Here is a 23,393-nt window from a genome sequence, read left to right as displayed (position 1 = left end):
TTGGCCAAACAGTCTTACAGTTCTGCTCAACATTATAGCTCACTAGCAAAATCAAATATCTTTCCCCAAACTCTTCTTCCATGCTTCAAAAGCAGATTCCTTTCCCATATAAAAGGTCAGTACAGTCAAAATAGCACAGATCCTTCTCAATTGCCTTGGCACATGTGCATTCATTTAGTGCTTTTGTCAAAATAACCTGGATGGTTTAGCACAACACCATGGATCCCCTGCAAAAGCTCATATCTCTCCCAAAACAGTTTATCCATGTGTCAAAACTAAATATCCTTCTCATATAAATAGTCAATGCCCCCAAAATGCATTATACCTTTGGCATTGTTTAAGCACTGCAAGTCAAAATGCTTAGACGTTTTGTCACTGAGGCACAGGTCTAGCAACAGAATACCACTATGAATAAAACTAAAAGATTTTACAGTAAAATCAGCCTCAAATAAACCACTCATACTCAAGGAAACTGTAAACATTTTTATTCGTACAAAGAAATGTTAACATTAGAGAACATACTGATTGATTGTCAAGTACTGTCATAAATTTATCAAATGTTCCAAGAAATTCTTTCATGGTATTATATCTTTGACTAATTTTGACAGTTGAACAGACAATTGTGCACATGATGACTTACACAATGAAACCATGCTGATATGTTTTGGAGAGAGTAACCATTTCACTGAAAAATCAACTAATCAGTTTAGATCAGCAAGATCTATTTATTTGGAAAATGTGCTAAATGTGGGCTCATTGTGCTAACTGTAGCTACTTGTACATAATCATTTGAAAAAAAGCACAGAGTCACTTGAGACATGTACTAAAGCATTTGCAATTTGATAAAACCAATGAAAAATGACATTCTGTTGTGAACAATTGCAAGGTGGTTTGGAGATTTGTCCATGTTATTTTGAGAATGTCATCTCGGTTTCAAGAAATGAGCCAAACCAATCGAGAAAAACTGTATTGGTGCATTTCTCAAATCAGAAATGAAATTTTCAAACCTATTTTTACAACCTCCACATCATCTAGTCATTTCATCATAAAACCAGTTTCTCATTCTTTTGAATAAGCTGTGATTGCTTTCTTACATTCATGCAATTGATTACGCACATTTATCTGTGGTTTCCTACATTATCAGTTGCTAATGTCATGTTACTCAAAATGTATTATACAGTTTTCTGTGCAATAGTCTTACCCCTTAAAATATCTAGTCTTTAGTTCATGGTATAAGTCATTAAATGTAAAATGGTTAATCTAGTTGTCATGAACTGCCAAGCACACTTTTTATTTAAATTTTTTACCAATTATTATTAGAAACTGTAATAAAAAACTGTAATACAAATTACAAAAATAATAAAATAATAATACAATAAATACAAAAATGTCACTGAAATAATATATATAAACAAATATTTAATAATTTCAATAATATTAAATACATTTTCTTACAATTTCTTTATGAATAGTCAATTAATGCATTTTATAATGCATTTTTATGAGATCACAAGATCTTGGATGAACGTTTTATTTGCTTTGTATGTGCTGCCAACACCAGTCTTTCATTCTCTCTTCTACCATCCATCCATCCTGTTCTTATTAACCATGGTTCAACCATCTCTCTTTCATTGACTTTTCATCAGAGCTGTGCATTAACTACCTGCTAATCCCTGCACTAACATGAGAGGCAAGTGTGTCACATTGACTATAAATATAAATAATGAGACACACTGAAAACGACTGTCTTCTCTCTCTTTCTTCATACTTCACTTTCACAATCCTTTACGTCCTCTCATTTCTTCACTCCACAGAAAGAGCAAACACAAGCCGAGGTGCATTAAAGTGGTCATTTCTGAGAAGACTTTAACTATGAACTTCATGTTTAAGCAAACTGGCTGGGCAGGAACACTGTTTCTCCTTTTATTATGGGCTGGGCCTCCACAAAACATTAGTGTGTTATTGCTGCATTCTAATGTATTCTCATAATGCCATATTTGCTCTACACTTCTCCGATACCAAATGCGTTGAGCTCCAGCGTGGGCCAAGCGGCAATGAAAATGGATTATGGTGACGCGTAGAATATGAGAGCCCCATATTATTATGTAGTGCTCCAATATGGCTCTGCTGAGCATTATCATTATTCACTGGGAGATATGGTGCCATAAAAAAAACTCAACATAAATGAGCTTCTCCTGGTACAGTGGGTACATTGTCACTATAGACCGATGATATATCGGGCAGGATGATTAATAGGCTGATATTCACTTATTTGGAAAGGCGTCGACAGAAAACCATGCCTGCTTTGCCGATTAACAGAAGTTCCCTACACGGCCGTTTCAACAGCACTGTCATGGGATAGTGCACATAGTCAACTTTCAGCAAGCACTGCATAAAATTTATTTCTCAAAATTACACATTGTACACATTCCAAAGTTTGACTGTTCAGTGTAATCTTTTAAGCTCACCAAGGCTGCATTTATTTGCTTACATTTATTTGAGTAAGAATTGTGAGACATTTTTATGATTTCAAATAACTGTTTTCTATTGGAATTGGAATTGGAATTTTAAAATGTAATTTACACCTGTGATGGTAAAGCCAGATTTTCAGCAGCCATCATTCCAACCTTCATTGTCGCATTATCCTAATTTGCTGATTTGATGATCAAAAAACATTTCTTCTTTTATCAATGTTGAAAACAGTTGTGCTGAAAAGAACAACATTTATTTGAAAGTGAAATCTCTTTTTCCATTATAAAGGTCTCTACTGTCACTTTTGACCTATTTCATGTGCCCTTGCTGAATCAAAGTATTAATTTATTAAAAAAAATAATCTTACTGAACACAAACTTTTAAACAGTGAATTATCAAATAATACAATACATTATAAAACAAATAAAAATATCAAATACTGTATAGCAATGTTATAAATTATTACGGATTGAATTACGGTCATTTTTAAATTTATTACATAACAAACAAATATATATTTATATGTTAATATATTTATTTAAATATATAAGGCCCTTTTTTTTTACAGCCATTACTACAGTCTACTAAGAAAATCATTCAAATGTGCTGATTGGTACTCAAGAAACATTTTAATAAAAGTTGAAAATGTGGAAATATTTGCGTAATGCTGCCCAAATGTTCACGCAAAGAAAGAAGGTGAGGTTTCAGTCACTGCAGTTAGTGTTTCAGCAGCCATGTCAGGGAGACGCTGTGTGTTTCTAGGTGAAAGCAAAAGCATTTTATTTGGCCTTTCGAAAGTAGATGCATTTAGGAATCTTTAAGATTACTTACAACAGAACAGCAACTTTAAATTTTCTACGACAATCTGGCACTTCTGAATCAGCTACTGGAAGTATGTTTTGTTATTAGTTTAAGTATTTGCTATTGACTGTTCAAATGTGGAGTTTTCCGTGTCATGTGTGTGTACGTGTGTGCGAGTGACAGAGAGACAGAGAGAGAGAGAGAGATAGACAGGATCACAAAGTGGAGTAAGTGGTCTTAACTGTATGTGGCTTGTGTACTGCAAACACATACAAGCTTCATCACTGTGTCTGTCACATGACTCTGTTCCCTTTCGGTCTTGAACTGATGGTAAAACTAAGGACATTATTAACTGTCTTTACATTTATTTTGAAAGATGAAGCTAGCGATTATGGAAAGGGGTGTTACATTTCAGACGAGTGCTTGCAGTGTTCGGCCAATCACAATTAATGCACTGGGTCAGTTGGCCAATCAGAGCTGACTGAGCTTGTCGGAAGGAGGGACTTTGTAGACAATTACGCGTTTGAAAGAGGCAGGGCATAGAGGACCTACAAAATTGTACAGTATTTAAAAAAAAATTTGTTTTTAGAACATTAAAGCATGTCAGCATATTTTGTTACTTCAAATACACAAAATAATGTTCTTTAAAAAAGCATCAAATGACCCCTTTAAGATGTTTTGGATAATTGTTTGATCAGACAGTAATTCAATCACACAAAACTACCATTCCTGCAAGCTGAGAATTTACTGACAAAGAAAGTTTGAAGAATACAGTACTTTTTAAAAAAATATTATTTTTGATGCAATATACTGTCATTTATGACACATACAGTATAATGCATACTCAGTAAGTAAAAAGCAAATAAAATAAGATAAAAATGTTTTTTAAGATGATATTTATGATTATTATTTCTGAGAAATTTAAGGCAAATACTGATCGATAAATATATAGCAAAACATTACTGTTATTTCAATTTACAATTTAATGTATTTATCAAAAATAAATTTATTAAATAAATTTATATATTTATTTAATATTATAAGTATTTGTATTATTTATAACTCGTTTTATAATTTGTAAATTATATTATAATGTATAATTAATTTTTTTTTTGCAAAAAATGTATATATTTTTTACATCACATGTAAAGTACATTATTAAAAATTAGATGTTTTAATTACATTTGTAATTTTTACATTATTAAATAATATATTATAATATATAATATTATTATTATTACATTATTAAAAATTAGATGTTTTAATTACATTTGTAATTTTTACATTATTAAATAATATATTATAATATATAATATTATTATTATTATAATTCAAGAATCCTTGGTAGATAAAAGTGTTGATTTCTTTCAAAATCACACACAAATAAGGATTATATCAGCCTTTCAGACATTCTCATCTCTAGATATCAGTATAGATTTTGATATCAGCCAGAAAATCCAATATCAGTCGACCAATAGTATATATTCCCAAAAGACTAAGCTTAAGAACAGTAACAGGAATCCTAATGAGGTTGTTTTGCATCTGGGAATAGGGAATAGGGATTTAACCAAGACGCTTATCCCAGGAAAAATGCTTGGTGTGGGATTCTGGCTAAGTCCTGTTTTGGCATGACATGAATCGAGATGTGCACTTGCTTCTGGCGATGAGAGAGAGAGAAAGATATGTTTGGAGAGGCGCTGCAGTTAGTCGGCCATTGGGAGGAGCTACTGTTCCACCCTGAGCTGGCCGACTCATCCCGTCTGTCTCTGAGGAGTAGAGATGCTGGGTAAACAAACCCTGTTCCTTCAGTAGCACTAAGGTGTGTGCGTAGATGTTTGTTTTTGACTGAAAACACATACACACATTGTTCACACAAATGCATACATAGGCTTTATGACCCAAAGGCACTCAGACATTCCCAGAAACACTCATGACAAACATCACCGGAAGCATGTGGACTGACATGACAGAGGTGAATACCTGCAGTGAAAGAACAGCTGTGTTGCATGTCTTAAGGGACATGGGGATTCATAAGATCTGTATGGGAATTTTTGTCTATGCTTTTATAGTAAAGTACAGTAGATGGAGGAATGTGCTGTGTGCATGTGCAAGACTTGTGTACCTCATATGGAGACAGCAAGGGTTTGGAGAAAGCCGTTCCCCAGTCGATGGAGAGGCGAGGACAAGCGATCTGCACCCACCTATAAAGGAAGATGAGCAAAGCGAGAGACCTAGTAAAATGAAATGAATCATTGAAAATTACAACGTTTGCAAACCAGTTTACTTTATTGAGACTTTATTATATCAGAGTAAGAACAAAACATAGGGCTTTTTATTCAAAAGGAAATGACTAGATCGCTAAAATTTGTCTCAGCGGGGTGAAAAGTTACAGACAGAGTGGGTGTGTTAATATAAATCCGACAAATAAAAGCCAAATAAAGGACAAGTGTGAATATAATTGTTTTTCTTTGGAATAATGTGCACTGATAATAAGGCATTTAAATAAATGAAATTATTATTTTATGTTCACTGGAATCTGCATATTGTAACTCTCCGAACACTAGGATTGTGGGTTCGAGTCTCGGGTCGGCAATACCACGACTTAAGTGCCCTTGAGCAAGGCACTGAACCCCCAACTGCTCCCCGGGCGCCGCAGCATAAATGGCTGCCCACTGCTCCGGTGTGTGTGTGTTCACTGCTGTTTGTGTGCACTTTGGATGGGTTAAATGCAGAGCACGAATTCTGAATATGGGTCACCATACTTGGCTGTATGTCATGTCACTTCTTACCATGCGTTCACACCAGACGCGACTTGCGTGAATAAATCATGCTTGTTCGTGCGTATTTGGACACTTGAACATTTTGAGTACATTCGCTTCATTCGCGCATTAAAAATTCACTTCACAACAGACACAAATTCTCTTCATGGGAGTGGCTTCTGATTGGTTGAGTTCACGCAGCATTTATTCTCATAATTTTCTCATAATTTTCTAAATATTACTGTTTTCAAAATATTTCAGGTAAGAATGTAGTTTTTTTAAACACAAATATGCAGTTATTAATAAAGACAGCGGCTATTTAAAAATGTGTTTCGGCGATTTCAGAGACGATCAGCTCCACGCACCATTAGGATGCTTTCACACTTGGTTCGCGTGCCTTGTCCGAAACTGAGTTCGATTGCTCCCCCCTCCCCCTGCCCCCTGTTGCACTGCGCTCATATTATTTTACATAGGTCCAAACCGCGGTTCGCTTGCATCATCAAGCCAGCAGCGAACTGAACTCTGACGTCAATTAAACCCAGGTGTGCACCAAAAGTGCTAGTGTGAAAGCACCATTAATTAAGGATGTGCAAAAATAAGATTTTTCAATATAAATTAGTTTATATTAACATAAAAAAATTAAATAAAAATAAAAATCTAGTTGACCACAGTGACCAATCTGTGAATATTTAAATATTAAATCAAATCAGTGTTATTTTATTATTTTTATATACTTTTATAGTTATTAATATTTTTAATCAACTTTTAAACAACATAAATACATTTATATACATAAAATGTAAATAAATAAATATTTGAATTATTTCCTTATTTCCGCATGTAGAATTGTTTAATTTTCATTATTGTTAGTTTTTTATTTAGTTCTATGCAGTTTGAAGCTTCATTTTTTTTAGCTTTATTTATATAATTTTGTTTCCAAAAATATATTTTGAATTTTTATTAATTTAAGTTTTTAATCTAATTATTTATATTTTATTGTATTTCAAAGTTATTTCAATTACTGATTAGCAATGATTTTTAATAGCATTAGTTAACAACAGGGTTATTTTGTTTGTTAAAAACATACAAAATATTATCACTAAATAATAAAAAAAAAGATATGAAACTTTTTTTTCATCTAGTTGCCTAGTCAACATTTCTCACTTTTATTTAGATAATCTTGATGAACTAAAATAACTAAAAAACAAAACGAAAATAAAACTGAAAAAATAACCCTGGTTAATAATAACACTGAATAAAATTGACTTATTACTATTTAAAATGTGTGAAGGAAAAGCAAGCCGCACACACACACACACACACACACACACACACACACACACACACACACACACACACACACACACACACACACACACACACACACACACACACACACACACACACACGAGGAAGCAGAGCACAGCTTGGTTCGCAGGGTGAATGTAAATGTGAATATGAACTGCATTGATGTGCAGTGCTGATGCTCTCTCCTGTAAATATGAGAGTAAATCTGCACTGGCCTAAAGCTTCCCTGCAAAGCATCATTATTTAGATGACGTGGAGTCAAATAAAATAAAGAGCGGGGAGAGGAGGAGGAAAAAGGAAAGAGGGCCAAGGTAAGAAAGAGGAAGCGATAAGTAAGGTTAGGTGAGCAAAACAACTGCACTGCAATGCCCGAGTCTCCACGGAGCTACCCTACATATCAGCCAGACAGAGAGAGAGAGAGAGAGAGAGAGAGAGAGAGAGAAGAATAACAGTGACACGAGAGGTGAGGGAGGGCTCAGAAAGTCACATGAGGAACAGTATGAGTGATCGTTGGCAAGCAGTGCGAGAGAGTGTCTAGAGAAACTGCATTTGTCTTTTTCGGATGTGTGTTATGAATACAGAAGCACTAGAGCTGGAATAGTGGGTATTCAGATGCCTAATGTTAAGTAAGAGAACATTCACTGGGCTCCGCATACCTGCAGCTAAACTCCACAATTGGGAAACTGACAAGACAACATGAACATATTATAAGTGGGCTTTAACAAAGGATGCACTTTTGCTATAAAAATAGCAAGATGAATCTAATATACATATTTCATTTGTATTTATATATGATATAGTAAATTTACATAGTAATAAATATAAAATATGTAATCTCTCTCTCTCTATACGCGCACACACACACACACACACACACACACACACACACACACACACACACACACACACACACACACACACACACAGGGGCGTTTCTAGGATTTCATCCATAGGGGACCAGGCCATTAGTTACAAAGATACAAATGACCTAAATAAACTTTAGAAGTTACTTATTTAAGAGCAGCGAGTGATTCTCTATTTTTCTTTTGTTGGTTAACATTATTAACATAAAAAATGCTCAGGTCCATTATATTAAATTTTTTTTCGATTGCTAAACGACAGTGGGCACAACTGGAGTCACATGTGCAAAACTCTAACTACAGTCTGCACAGCAGCAGTTCATGTGGACCGAACTCTAGTTCGTTTTTCATTGCTTGAACAGTTTTCAAAACTCAACACTTATCCCATGACTTTAACCACAACCTGCACAACACTGTGGATTTACAGCACTTTGTTCAAATGCTAACACACTGCTGTCAAAACTGTGAACCACACATTCAAAACAGAAGAGATTTCAAACACTGCTGATTGCAATTTCAGGATTAGCCCTGAAAATTATTTGTTCGAATTACAGTATGTACTTTTAGTTTCTACCTTTTTTTCTCATTACTGTAATTCTGTAAATTACTGCAGACTATTGAAGCAGAATTTTCATTTACCTTAAAGAATTATGTTCTAAAAATGCAAATAAATCATGTGAAAGAATGTCACTATTTTCTTTGAAGAAAATATGACTTTGTATGAAGTCACTGAAATAGTTCAAACTGTAACGATGAAAAGTTAGTATGTTCTGTATTGGTGTTTGATGCTAGTGTTTTTCCTCTCAGTGTGTTCTGAGTGACAGTGTGTGTCATCTCAGTGAGGGTTGTGTGTCTGAGTCTGTTTTGAGCCATGTGTTAAGAGTTGTGTTGCTTGGAATGAGTTTTGCAGGTGATGTGAACTGTTTAGCTCAGGTGACTGTTGGTAGTGCAGACTGTAGTTAGAGTTTTGCACATGTAGCTCCAGATGTGCTCACTGTCGTTTAGCAATCGAAAAAAACTGTAATGCACATTCGATATTTTCTTAACTTTTACGTTCACTTAACATAACTGGCTGTTTTTACATCGATACTCTTCCAGACAGTCATTCTGACATAATTTTGGCCAATTTGGTATTTGCGTGCTATTTGAGATATGTCTTGTGTGTGCTTCATGTGTGGGTGTGCACAGAGGCGACCTATGACAGAGCGCAAGCATAAGCATTGATATCTCTTTAGTGTCATGCATCTTTCACTTGAATCGTTTAAAATTACTTTAATGTTTTAACTGACAAGCCTTAAAACACGACACATGGGGCTGAAGCCTTAAAAATCCATTATTATTATTACTACTGCCTCTGCGCACACGCACATTGACAAGATTGTGTGTGTGTGTGTGTGTGTACTGGTACTCTCTCCTTTATGTGGTCCAAATGTCCCCACAAGGATAGTAACACAAGTAAATTTTAACTTTTGGTCCCCATGAGGAAACAAGTTTATAAACCATACAGAATGAAGTTCTTTAAAAATCTAAAAATTTAGTTTTGTGTGTGGGGTAAGGTTAGGGTAAAATGATGGAAAATAAGAGTTTATACAGTATATATATAAAAAAATCTGTCTGTGTGTGTCCCCGTGTATACAAGGAAACACAAAGCATGTGAAACATACACAATTTTATAGATGAAATTTTCTTTCCATCTTTAGATTTGAAAATTGTGAGAAAGTTTTATCATTAAATCAGTATAGTGCATCATACCGCATTGTGAGTTGAGCGAATCATTATATCCCTGTTTCATTGACATTTTACCAGTTGTAAACAGGGCTTTTGTAGCTATCTAAGGGTTTATAGAGGTTGAAGATATTGCAAATTCTATCTTGATTGTCTGGCAGGTCTGACTGTAGCTTTACTTGGAATCCTTATAACTGGTTTAAGAATATCTTAGTGAATAATAGTAATCCATAATGCAAATCATAGTGCTGCCGGTTTGAATCCCTGTCAGTTGATCCAAAGATGTTTGCAAATGCAACTGGTCCTCATGACCCCTCTGATCTCAGCCTTGAGAATGACTCTTAATCCTTGTTTGCTCCATGAAGTTACATCATGTTACAGTATGGCTGTTACCAAATGATCCACACACCCTTGAGGCAAATTAATGATTGACAGTACATTAATGTAACCCTTTCCTTGGATCAAGAAAAAAATTATAATAATACAAATTAAACAACAGACACATTTGTTTTAATAGGACACAGACTCATGCAACAGCTGCCTTATTTGACTACTGTGTGTGGGCATTTGGCTAGTTTCACAGTGCCAGACGTTTGATCACCCATATTCTGTCTCACTCGGGATGAAAACCACCCAAAGGATGGGGCTGCCTGATGGATATGTGAAAGACCAACCACAGCCTTTGACATGACGTTTGGCAGTGCACACAGATCCATGCATAAAAGGGCAATCTGACACTAGACACTAGACTTATTAACTGTGTTCATTTATGTGGGAACACTGATGGGGTCAAAGTCTTGCTGGTTAGCATGACCATGTAATGCCTGCTGGAAGATGCTGTAACTACATCATCTGGATGCATAAAGCTATTATTTTCCCCATTGACAGAAAATAAAAACAACTATGGAAAAAGAAAGAACAAAATTTACTTTGTAGTTCATCATTATACCTGGATAGGTAAAGTTTGTCAAGACAAATTTTGATTCTGTCTTGACAAAGTCTTCATAATTTTAAAAGCTTCAAGGGATCCCTGGGAATTGAGACATGTATAGCTTAATATAACATAAATGATGTCTCTTATTGAAATATGAAGTAGAAAACCCATGAAATACGTTTAAAAAAAGGTGGGAGGTGCCATTATTTTATATGCACAGTATACTTTGCGTTGATGATGTCAAATGATTCCACTTAGTGAGCTACTGGCACTTACCATGACACAACTCAGAATACACAACTCAGAAAATAGAATACTGGTACGATACTACATTGTGTGGTGTTTGGTTGCAATTTTCGGTCGGACAGCAGCAAAAGAACCAATGTAAGACTCCACGGATTTCCTAGTGATAAGAAGATGCATGTGGACGAATACAATTTTCTAAAGATTTCTCTTTTTTCTCTCCACTTTATGAATGATAGAATGATAGAACAATAGATAGTTTTTATTAACAGCTTCCTCTAGGTAATACAGATCAACTTGGGTAACACTGTAAGTTAACATCCTGTCAGGATTTGTGTCTAGTTTTAGAGATATACTAAGCAAAGATCATTCTAAACACAGGCCTGTAGAAAGCAAAGGCAGAGAGCTGAAGGCAACAGGAGTCTTCTTCAGAAGTCTAGTTCCTGACACACACAGAGACAGAGTGAGAGAGAAATAAGGAATGGGTGGTAAATGCAGATATGAACTTAGTATCTGTAACAGCATCAGATTTCAAATATGCAAGAGGGCTGAGGCTGCATCGGGATCCACAGCACGCCACCAAATTCAATTTACAGGCTTATCAGAGCCAGCATCTGTCCCCTTGTCTGAGACAGCCCTCACTGCAGGGAGCCATACGGGCAGAGACATACTCCTCCGTCTGGCCGTATCAAGCCCATTCTCCCAATCCACTTCTGCTTCGCGGAGAAGAGGAGAGGTCAAAGACGTATAATGATGCCTGTTTTGCTTTCGCTGAAATGGCACCATCAGCATTTGAAGGCAGGCCTGATGAGGGCATGATCCTGCTGATCCTCTTAACCGTTGCCTGAAGGTGGGGGGGGGCCAAAATTCACATCAAAGAGTCTAATTGAAAGAGGGAGAGTAACGGGAGGTATGCGATGACTGCAGGGTTTTTTTTTTCTCATGCTGGTGGGAGCAGCAACCCCAGACGGCTCTCCTCTCTTAGTGTAGAAATAATGGATTTTAATTAGCCACTTGACCTGCAGCATACAATAGAACAATTAACCTTTCCGATCCACAGGGAAATAGGCACCAGTGCCTCCAAACGTCGCTTAAAGCTGACAGAGATGTGTAATTACATTAGGCTTACAATAAAGGGCATGTATATGCACCAGTGAATGCTGGAAGGAGATATTCTGAAGCTTTCCCAAAGAAAACCATCTTGATTTGCTTTAGATGTGCGAGCAAGGAGACCCAGGTTGGCTAATAGCCTTTAAACTTTCATTCTACTAACTGCAAAATATTGTCTTAAGTAGACACAATAATGATAAATGAAGTCTTTGATTGTAATAAAAGATTTTACCCTTCCCTATAATAAAATAAAATAATAAAATAAAATAAATAAATAAAAAACAGCTAAAATCAGCCTTAACTGGTTGGCTGGTTTTTGCTGGTTTAAGCTGGAAGTAGCTAGCTGTAGCTGGTCTCTCAGACTGGCCAAATATAGAAGTGATATATATATATATATACACACACACACACACACATACAGGTGCTGGTCATATAATTAGAATATAATCAAAAAGTTGATTTATTTCACTAATTTCATTCAAAGAGTGAAACTTGTATATTATATTCATTCATTACACACAGACTGATATATTTCAAATGTTTATTTCTTTTAATTTTGATGATTATAACTGACAACTAAGGAAAATCTCTGTGTCCAAGCATATTGATAGAGAGGTAAAAGGAAGGAAAGGATGTGGAAGAAAAAAAGTGTACAAGCAATAGGGATAACCGCACCCTGGAGAGGATTGTGAAACAAAACCCATTCAAAAATGTGGGGGAGATTCACAAAGAGTGGACTGCAGCTGGAGTCAGTGCTTCAAGAACCACTACGCACAGATGTATGCAAGACATGGGTTTTAGCTGTCGCATTGTGTCAAGCCACTCTTGAACAACAGACAGCGTCAGAAGCATCTCGCTTCAAAAAGGACTGGACTGCTGCTGTGTGGTCCAAAGTTATGTTCTCAGATGAAAGTAAATTTAGCATTTCCCCTGGAAATCAGGGTCCCCGAGTCTGGAGGAAGAGAGGAGATGCACACAATCTACGTTGCTTGAGGTCCAGTGTAAAGTTTCTACAGTCAGTGATGGTTTGCGGTGCCATGGTGCCATCTGCTGGTGTTGGTCCACTGTGTTTTCTGAGGTCCAAGGTCAACACAGCCGTATACCAGGAAGTTTTAGCGCTCTTCATGCTTCCTGCTGCTGACCAACTTTATGGAGATGAAGATTTCGTTTTCAAACAGGACTTGGCACCTGCACACAGTGCCAAAGCTACCAGTACCTGGTTTAAGGACCATGGTATCCCTGTTCTTAATTGGCCAGCAAATTTGTCTGACCTTAACATTATAGAAAACCTATGGGGAATTGTGAAGAGGAATATGTGATATGTCAGACCCAAGAATGCAGAAGAGCTGAAGGCCACTATCAGAGCAACCTGGGCTCTCGTAACACCTGAGCAGTGCCATAGACTGATCGTGTAACAAGGAGTCGGAGGCGTTCGGATCCATATGCAGCATTTATTAAACAGAATGGTCATACAGGCAGAGATCAGGAATGGCGTCAGGTGTGTCAGGGATAACCAGAATCGTAATCAGAAACAAGCAGGGATCGAGACAGGCAGCGGAGAATCAGAGTCGGAATAAACAGTCCAAAGGTCAAAACACAGGAATAATAAACACAGGGAAAACGCTCAGAAATGTCAGACTGGCTAAACAAGACTTCGCATTGAGTGAGAGTGAGTGTGCTGCTTTTATGTGTGTGTGTGTAAATGAGGTGCAGGTGTGGCAAGGAAATTGGCTGATGAATGAGGTGCAGGTGTGGCAGGGTGATTGTGATGCAGTGACTCATGGGTAATGTAGTTCGGGTGTGGTGCAACAGTATGAGAGGTGCTAGTGTCCAAGTGACATCTGGTAGTTGATGGGTGGAATGGTCCTGGGTGGAGTGCCCTCTAATGAAGTTCATGGGCACTCCATCTAATAATCGTGACATAGCCCACCCCCAAAGGAGCGGCTTCCAGACGCTCAAAACAATCTAGGAGGGCGGTGGAGCGGAGGCGGAACAGGGGGAGGGATGGAGGGCCAGGTCCATGAGGAAGTGCAGTGGACTGGGGCAGAGCAGGTGGCGTGGCAGCCCACCAGAGTGGAGCAGGTGGAGCTGGAGCCCATCAGGGAGGAGTAGAGGACCACCACAGCTGAGAAGATGGGACAGAAGCCCACCAGGGCGGAGCAGAGGACCACCACAGCTGAGAAGACGGGACAGAAGCCCACCAGGGCGGTGCAGAGGACCACCACAGCCGAGCAGACGGGACAGAAGCCCACCAGGGCGGTGCAGAGGACCACCACAGCCGAGCAGACGGGACAGAAGCCCACCAGGCCGGAGCAGAGGACCACCACAGCCGAGCAGACAGGACAGAAGCCCACCAGGGCGGAGCAGAGGACCACCACAGCCGAGCAGACGGGACAGAAGCCCACCAGGGCGGAGCAGAGGACCACCACAGCCGAGCAGACGGGACAGAAGCCCACCAGGGCGAAGCAGAGGACCACCACAGTGGAGTCGTTGGCACCGGACCGCAAGTCTGCTCAGGTGGGACTGAAACAGAGAACATTGACAGGTTAATAGCGGCCTCCGTGGCCGTGATGAGATGGTAGCTGGCCTCCTTGGCCATTACAGGGCAGGCGGTTAGTTCATGGAGGACCTCCGTGGCCATGACAGGACAGACAGAGAGTTGGTGGATGGTCTCCGTAGCCCAGACCGGAATGAATGAGAGCTCATTGACGGTCTCCCTGGCCGTGACAGGATAGGACGAGAGCTCTGAGATGTGACGAGGCTCTGGGAGGTCGGCTGAGATGTGACGAGGCTCTGGTAGATCTGTGGTGATTTGATTGGGTTCATGAAGATCAGCTGTGACTTGACTGTGCCCATGAAGATCGTTGGTGACTTGACTTGGTTCCTGAGGATCAACTGTGACTTGACTTAGTTCACAGAGGTTAATGGTGACTTGACTTTGCTCATGAAGATCATTGATGACTTGACATTGCTCATGAAGATCATTGATGACTTGACTTTGCTCATGAAGATCGTTGGTGACTTGACTTGGTTCCTGAGGATCAACTGTGACTTGACTTTGCTCATGAAGATCGTTGGTGACTTGACTTGGTTCCTGAGGATCAACTGTGACTTGACTTAGTTCATGGAGGTTAATGGTGACTTGACTTTGCTCATGAAGATCATTGATGACTAGACTTTGCTCATGAAGATCGTTGGTGACTTGACTTGGTTCCTGAGGATCAACTGTGATTTGAGTTAGTTCATGGAGGTTAATGGTGACTTGACTTTGCTCATGAAGATCAATGGTGACTTGACTTTGCTCATGAAGATCATTGATGACTTGACTTTGCTCATGAAGATCGTTGGTGACTTGATTTGGTTCCTGAGGATCAACTGTGACTTGACTTTGCTCATGAAGATCGTTGATGACTTGACTTTGCTCATGAAGATCATTGGTGACTTGACTTTGCTCATGAAGATCGTTGGTGACTTGACTTGGTTCCTGAGGATCAACTGTGACTTGACTTTGCTCATGAAGATCGTTGGTGACTTGACTTGGTTCCTGAGGATCAACTGTGACTTGACTTTGCTCATGAAGATCAACTGTGACTTGACTTTGCTCATGAAGATCGTTGGTGACTTGACTGTGCCCATGAAGATCGTTGGTGACTTGACTTGGTTCCTGAGGATCAACTGTGACTTGACTTAGTTCATGGAGGTTAATGGTGACTTGACTTTGCTCATGAAGATCATTGATGACTTGACTTTGCTCATGAAGATCGTTGGTGACTTGACTTTGCTCATGAAGATCAATGGTGACTTGACTTTGCTCATGAAGATCATTGATGACTTGACTTTGCTCATGAAGATCGTTGGTGAATTGACTTGGTTCCTGAGGATCAACTGTGACTAGACTTTGCTCATGAAGATCTTTGGTGACTTGACTTGGTTCCTGAGGATCAACTGTGATTTGAGTTAGTTCATGGGGGTTAATGGTGACTTGACTTTGCTCATTAAGATCGTTGGTGACTTGACTTGGTTCCTGAGGATCAACTGTGACTTGACTTAGTTCATGGAGGTTAATGGTGACTTGACTTTGCTCATGAAGATCGTTGGTGACTTGACTTTGCTCATGAAGATCTTTGGTGACTTGACTTGGTTCCTGAGGATCAACTGTGATTTGAGTTAGTTCATGGAGGTTAATGGTGACTTGACTTTGCTCATGAAGATCAATGGTGACTTGACTTTGCTCATGAAGATCATTGATGACTTGACTTTGCTCATGAAGATCGTTGGTGACTTGATTTGGTTCCTGAGGATCAACTGTGACTTGACTTTGCTCATGAAGATCGTTGATGACTTGACTTTGCTCATGAAGATCATTGGTGACTTGACTTTGCTCATGAAGATCGTTGGTGACTTGACTTGGTTCCTGAGGATCAACTGTGACTTGACTTTGCTCATGAAGATCGTTGGTGACTTGACTTGGTTCCTGAGGATCAACTGTGACTTGACTTTGCTCATGAAGATCAACTGTGACTTGACTTTGCTCATGAAGATCGTTGGTGACTTGACTGTGCCCATGAAGATCGTTGGTGACTTGACTTGGTTCCTGAGGATCAACTGTGACTTGACTTAGTTCATGGAGGTTAATGGTGACTTGACTTTGCTCATGAAGATCATTGATGACTTGACTTTGCTCATGAAGATCGTTGGTGACTTGACTTTGCTCATGAAGATCAATGGTGACTTGACTTTGCTCATGAAGATCATTGATGACTTGACTTTGCTCATGAAGATCGTTGGTGAATTGACTTGGTTCCTGAGGATCAACTGTGACTAGACTTTGCTCATGAAGATCTTTGGTGACTTGACTTGGTTCCTGAGGATCAACTGTGATTTGAGTTAGTTCATGGGGGTTAATGGTGACTTGACTTTGCTCATTAAGATCGTTGGTGACTTGACTTGGTTCCTGAGGATCAACTGTGACTTGACTTAGTTCATGGAGGTTAATGGTGACTTGACTTTGCTCATGAAGATCGTTGGTGACTTGACTTTGCTCATGAAGATCGTTGGTGACTTGACTTGGTTCCTGAGGATCAACTGTGACTAGACTTTGCTCATGAAGATCGTTGGTGACTTGACTTGGTTCCTGAGGATCAACTGTGACTTGACTTAGTTCATGGAGGTTAATGGTGACTTGACTTTGCTCATGAAGATCGTTGGTGACTTGACTTTGCTCATGAAGATCGTTGGTGACTTGACTTTGCTCATGAAGATCGTTGGTGACTTGACTTTGCTCATGAAGATCGTTGGTGACTTGACTTTGCTCATGAAGATCGTTGGTGACTTGACTTTGCTCATGAAGATCGTTGGTGACTTGACTTGGTTCCTGAGGATCAACTGTGATTTGAGTTAGTTCATGGAGGTTAATGGTGACTTGACTTTGCTCATGAAGATCAATGGTGACTTGACTTTGCTCATGAAGATCAATGGTGACTTGACTTTGCTCATGAAGATCAATGGTGACTTGCCCTGGCTCTGGAGAGTTCACTGGAACCTGACCCGACTCTGGAGAGTTCACTGGAACCTGACCCGACTCTGGAGAGTTCACTGGAACCTGACTCGACTCTGGAAGGCCAACAGGAACTAACCCTGACTCTGGAAGGTCAGCGAAGACTTGACCTGACTCTGGATGGTCAACAGTGACCTGATTGGACTCTTTTTTTGGACGGTCAGTGGAGACTTGACCTGACTCTGGAAAGTCGACGGGGACCTGACTTGACTCTGGAAATTCAACTGAGGCGGCCATCTTGTGCAGCGGTGTTGGGCTGGCGGCCATCTTGTGCAGCGGCGCTGGGCTGGCGGCCATCTTGTGCAGCGGCGCTGGGCTGGCGGCCATCTTGTGCAGCGGCGCTGGGCTGGCGGCCATCTTGTGCAGCGGCGCTGGGCTGGCGGCCATCTTGTGCAGCGGCGCTGGGCTGGCGGCCATCTTGTGCAGCGGCGCTGGGCTGGCGGCCATCTTGTGCAGCGGCGCTGGGCTGGCGGCCATCTTGTGCAGTGGCGCTGGGCTGGCGGCCATCTTGTGCAGTGGCGCTGGGCTGGCGGCCATCTTGTGCAGAGGCGCTGGGCTGGCGGCCATCTTGTGCAGAGGCGCTGGGCTGGCGGCCATAACAGGACAAGGCTCAGGAGTGGTGGATACTGCAAAAGTGCTGTGTTCCTCCTCCACAACACCCACAGTATATGCAGAGCTGCTCAGTTGGAGTGCCAGATCAATATAATACTGCAGAGTCCAGTGAGGATCATGCAAAGGCATGAGTGAGCCAAGCGGCTCAGATAGGCCACCACGAAAAAATATCATCAGGCACATCTCGTCCATGATAGATAAATGGGCAAACTCAATAAAGTTCTTCACATAGTCCTCGATGGGCCTAATTCCCTGACGTAAACGCATAAGTTGGCTTACTGGATTCATGGCTGACCTGGATTTACTCCTTAAAGCTGCTGGATCCTGGTTTGGCGAAGTCTTCTGTAACAAGGAGTCGGAGGCGTTCGGATCCATATGCAGCATTTATTAAACAGAATGGTCATACAGGCAGAGATCAGGAATGGCGTCAGGTGTGTCAGGGATAACCAGAATCGTAATCAGAAACAAGCAGGGATCGAGACAGGCAGCGGAGAATCAGAGTCGGAATAAACAGTCCAAAGGTCAAAACACAGGAATAATAAACACAGGGAAAACGCTCGGAAATGTCAGACTGGCTAAACAAGACTTCGCATTGAGTGAGAGTGAGTGTGCTGCTTTTATGTGTGTGTGTAAATGAGGTGCAGGTGTGGCAAGGAAATTGGCTGATGAATGAGGTGCAGGTGTGGCAGGGTGATTGTGATGCAGTGACTCATGGGTAATGTAGTTCGGGTGTGGTGCAACAGTATGAGAGGTGCTAGTGTCCAAGTGACATCTGGTGGTTGATGGGTGGAATGGTCCTGTGTGGAGTGCCCTCTAATGAAGTTCATGGGCACTCCATCTAATAATCGTGACAGATCGACTCCATGCCACATCGCATTGCTGCAGTAATTCAGGCAAAAGGAGCCCCAACTAACTATTGAGTGCTGTACATGCTCATACTTTTCATGTTCATATTTTTCAGTTGGCCAAGATTTCTAAAAATCCTTTCTTTGTATTGGTCTTAAGTAATATTATAATTTTCTTAGATACTGAATTTGGGTTTTCCTTAGTTGTCAGTTATTATCATCAAAACGAAAAGAAATAAACATTTGAAATATATCAGTCTGTGTGTAATAAATGAATACAATATACAAGTTTCACTTTTTGAATGGAATTAGTGAAATAAATCAACTTTTTGATGATATTCTAATTATATGACCAGCACATGTATAAGGCAGGGAAATCCTCAAATGTAAATAACAAGCATCAATTAGCATAAGAAAGTGTAAAAGCTAAGCCATTCTGGTGTGTTGTGCAAAACACTACTCCATTTGACCCTACAATGTTGCTGTTTGTAAAATTTGAACAAAACCCTGTCACACTGCAACATTATTTTGTATATTGCTGTTTTTAGGGGAAGTCGTGGCCTAGTGTTTAGAGAGTTTAACTCCTAACCCTAGGGTTGTGGGTTTGAATCTCAGGCCGGCAATACCACGACTTAGGTGCTCTTGAGGAAGGCATTGAACCCCCAAATGCTCCCCGGGCACTGCAGCATAAATGGCTGCCCACTGCTCCGGATATGTGTTCACAGTGTGTGTGTGTGTGTGTTCACTGCTCTGTGTGTGTGCACTTTGGATGGGGAACCATACTTGGCTGAATGTCACGTCACTTATTAGCATTTTGTTAACATGTATACTGTTAGCAGCTTGTGTGTAACATTCAAAGTTTAGATATATTTAGAATCACCATTTATAGGTTTGGTTACATAATGTGATGTGCAATATGTAATTTTGATGAGTTCTCGCATGTGTGTGTGTGTGTGGAAACATTATTGTTCAGTGTGGGCTGTCTCGCACAAGTCCTCACAGTTCCAGAGTAAATCTGAAATCCATGCTCACAGAGAGTGTACAGTATATGTGCTGTTTTGCACCACTGGTAAGATGAAACATCCAATGCAGGTATCTTGGCCTGTCTGGAGTGACAGCCCTGGATGTACATCTCTGCTTGCCCAGGTTGCCTGCTTTCAAACAAAATGTTTGATGCAAGATGCTGCTTTGAATTTAGAGTGTCGAGTGGAAGAGTTCAGATCCAAACAGGTCTTTCTCCTCATATTTCTTTCTAGCATCTCTGCTGAACCACAGTTTCAGGCTCCTCAGTCAATCCTTTTGTCCAGTACATTTTCATGCCCCCGCCACATAGTCCACCATTCGAAAGTTAGGAGTCAGTATTTTATTTATTTGTTTTTGAAAGAGACTATTTTTTTTTCAACAAGGGCGCAATAAATTGAAGACAAAAATGCCAGCAAAAATTGTATGTTACAAAAGATTTGTGTTTCAAATAAATGTTCTATTGAATCTATTTAAATCAAGGTTTCCACAAAAACTAATTCAGCATATTAGAATGATTTCTAAAGGATCATGTAACACCAGAAGTCTGGAGTAATGGCGGCTGAAAATTCAGCTTTGCTTCACAGGATTAAATTAGATTTTAAAATATATCCAAACACAATATCCCATTTTATATCTCTTATTTTTTTTTTTTTAACCATCGTGCCAAGCATCTTATTAAATTTCTTAGCTTTGTGCAAATAGTTAATTAATAATTATTTTAATTGTATCAACTTTCCAAGAGCATACTGTATTTCTGAATATCTGGTCTAGCCACCTACATATATTACAACAAATTCATTTTTCAAACGTTACATAGTTCAAAAGGCACCGCATAACAGGAATGACCCTCCTAGCAGACATCAAACACTTCACACCAGCCCGAGGATCCACAAACACCTTACAGTATTAAAGTTGAATAGTATTTTCAAGTGCTGAGGTCTGCTGGTGTAGCCTCCACATTTTCAGGCCCGACACCAGTGCAAAAGACCTTCTCCACGCTAGAAAACATCCAATTGAAGTACTAAGGTTGGACAACCTGACAACAATCATAACTGTCAATTATTTCCCTTGATATTTTATCTGTAATTATTAATTCCAATGAACAGAATTTACATTAAAATGCTTATTTTCTGTTATTTTTTTATGCTCCCATCTCATTATAATCAACAATACTATCTAGTCAATGCTTTGTTAATAATAATGGGAGCATTTTTCTACAAGCAAGCAGACAGAATAAAGTGAATCTAAAACAATAACAAAACACGACTGTCATTACTATAGATTTTTACGTTTTGCCATTGCACACAAAATACATGTGTCCGATTAATTAATTTGTTAATTAGTTGTGCAGCCCTAACAGACATCATACTCATGTGCACTTCTGTCTGGACTGGTAATTCATTGCTGGACATTTCGATTAACCTTCCCATTATAGTGACGACTGCTGGCAGATTGCAGCTTCGTACCTGATCTTATCTTTCCAGGACGTCATATACATCATCAGTGCAGCATTAATCAACACTCACATTACGCTCTTTCTCTGCTCAGATCTCATGTTTCTGCCAAGATGACGCCAATCCGCAGCAGCCACAGCACAAGTGACTGACATTAATGGAGGAAATGAGAGGAGGAGAGATAGAAGTGTATCTGTCCTTTGGTCGTGGTTATGCTTCGATTACATATGCAGTGACACTCACGTGGAGGGAGAGCGGCACGACTGATGGGGGCGGTTGATTTTCTCTCTCTTGGGCTCTCTTCCTCCACCTCCTCCTCATTTTCTATCAGACCTTTCTGTTCCTCGTTCACCCACTCCTTCATTTAGAAGGGGCATTTTGCCCCTCTCCCATCCCCAGATGCAGAGGGCAGGCAGTGGGGGACTGTGTACAATGCAGGGGTCCCTCAAATTAAGAGTCAGTACAGACATGTTCCCTGTCCAACAGAGCTCAAATAAAAAACTGGACTGTTAAAAGTTCACAACACTTAGAAAAAGAGAAAAACATGCAATTTCAAGCAATGTTATGAAACAATGGTTCTGCAAAATGATTGATGCAGATGAAGAATGAAGATGTAGATAATGTCAGTAAAGATTACTCTAGTACCTTTTACAAGAAAAAATTTAATATTTAATGTTATTTGTCAACTTCTGAAACTTACTATCAGTTTTTAAATGGAAACAGCTAATATTTTTCAGTGCACCAGCAATTTCGGCATCAGTACAATGACCAAACATAACCCCCCACCCCAAAAACAAAACAAAATAAAAAAAAATAATAATAAAATAAATAATAATAAAAAAATTAATAATAATAATTCAGTTTTTATAGTATCAAACCTACTGTTTTTCACACAGAGCTCCTTTTTATATAAAAATATGTACAATATACTATATAATTTACAATAATAATAATATTTACAAGTAATATATTTAAGCAATAAGTTTAAGTTTTACAAATAATATTTTAAATAATTAAATTAAATGAATTGAGTATTTCTTTATTCTGAACAAAACAAGATATTTTGGAAAATGTGTTTCTGAATAAAAGTCAATGGGGTCCAAAACAGCATTGGACCGTAATGCTCAGAAACATATGTTCAAAATATCTTCTTTTGTTAAGCAAAATATAATTTAGATAATATAATTTTTTGTAATTATATTTATGTTTAAACATGCAATATTAATAATCTATTAAGCCTCAAAATTACCATTTTAAAATCACCTGATATTTGCATCATCATGGGAAACCGCAATCGCACTGGCATGTGAAATATCAACAAAAATGACCTACTGCTTTTTGTCTGAAACAGAAAGCCCATGCAAAACTCATTTGTTCAACTGAACTTAACTAATCTTTAAGCCCACCACAGCAATAAGACACAGGCCACAGAGGAGCTGCTCACTAACAAAACCTGTGATCCCGTCTGACATATTCATCACCGTCAGTGATATTTCTGTCGAACCTTGCCTTGTCCTCAGGGTGTACTGAGACTCAGACTAATATGCACCTTCATAAGAGGCACAGGAGTTAATGTTTCTTTTTGTGAAACGGAGAGCGTGATTGTGCATGTAGATGGAGGAGAGACTCAAGCATCCACGTCTGCCAGGAGCTCCAGCTTGCTGGGGAAGGTCTCAGACAGGAGCACACG

The sequence above is a fragment of the Carassius carassius genome, chromosome 41 (assembly GCF_963082965.1).
Source record: "Carassius carassius chromosome 41, fCarCar2.1, whole genome shotgun sequence".
Taxonomy (NCBI): Eukaryota; Metazoa; Chordata; class Actinopteri; order Cypriniformes; family Cyprinidae; genus Carassius; species Carassius carassius.
The sequence above is the reverse complement of the archived record's forward strand: the minus strand, read 5'-3'. Positions refer to the sequence as shown.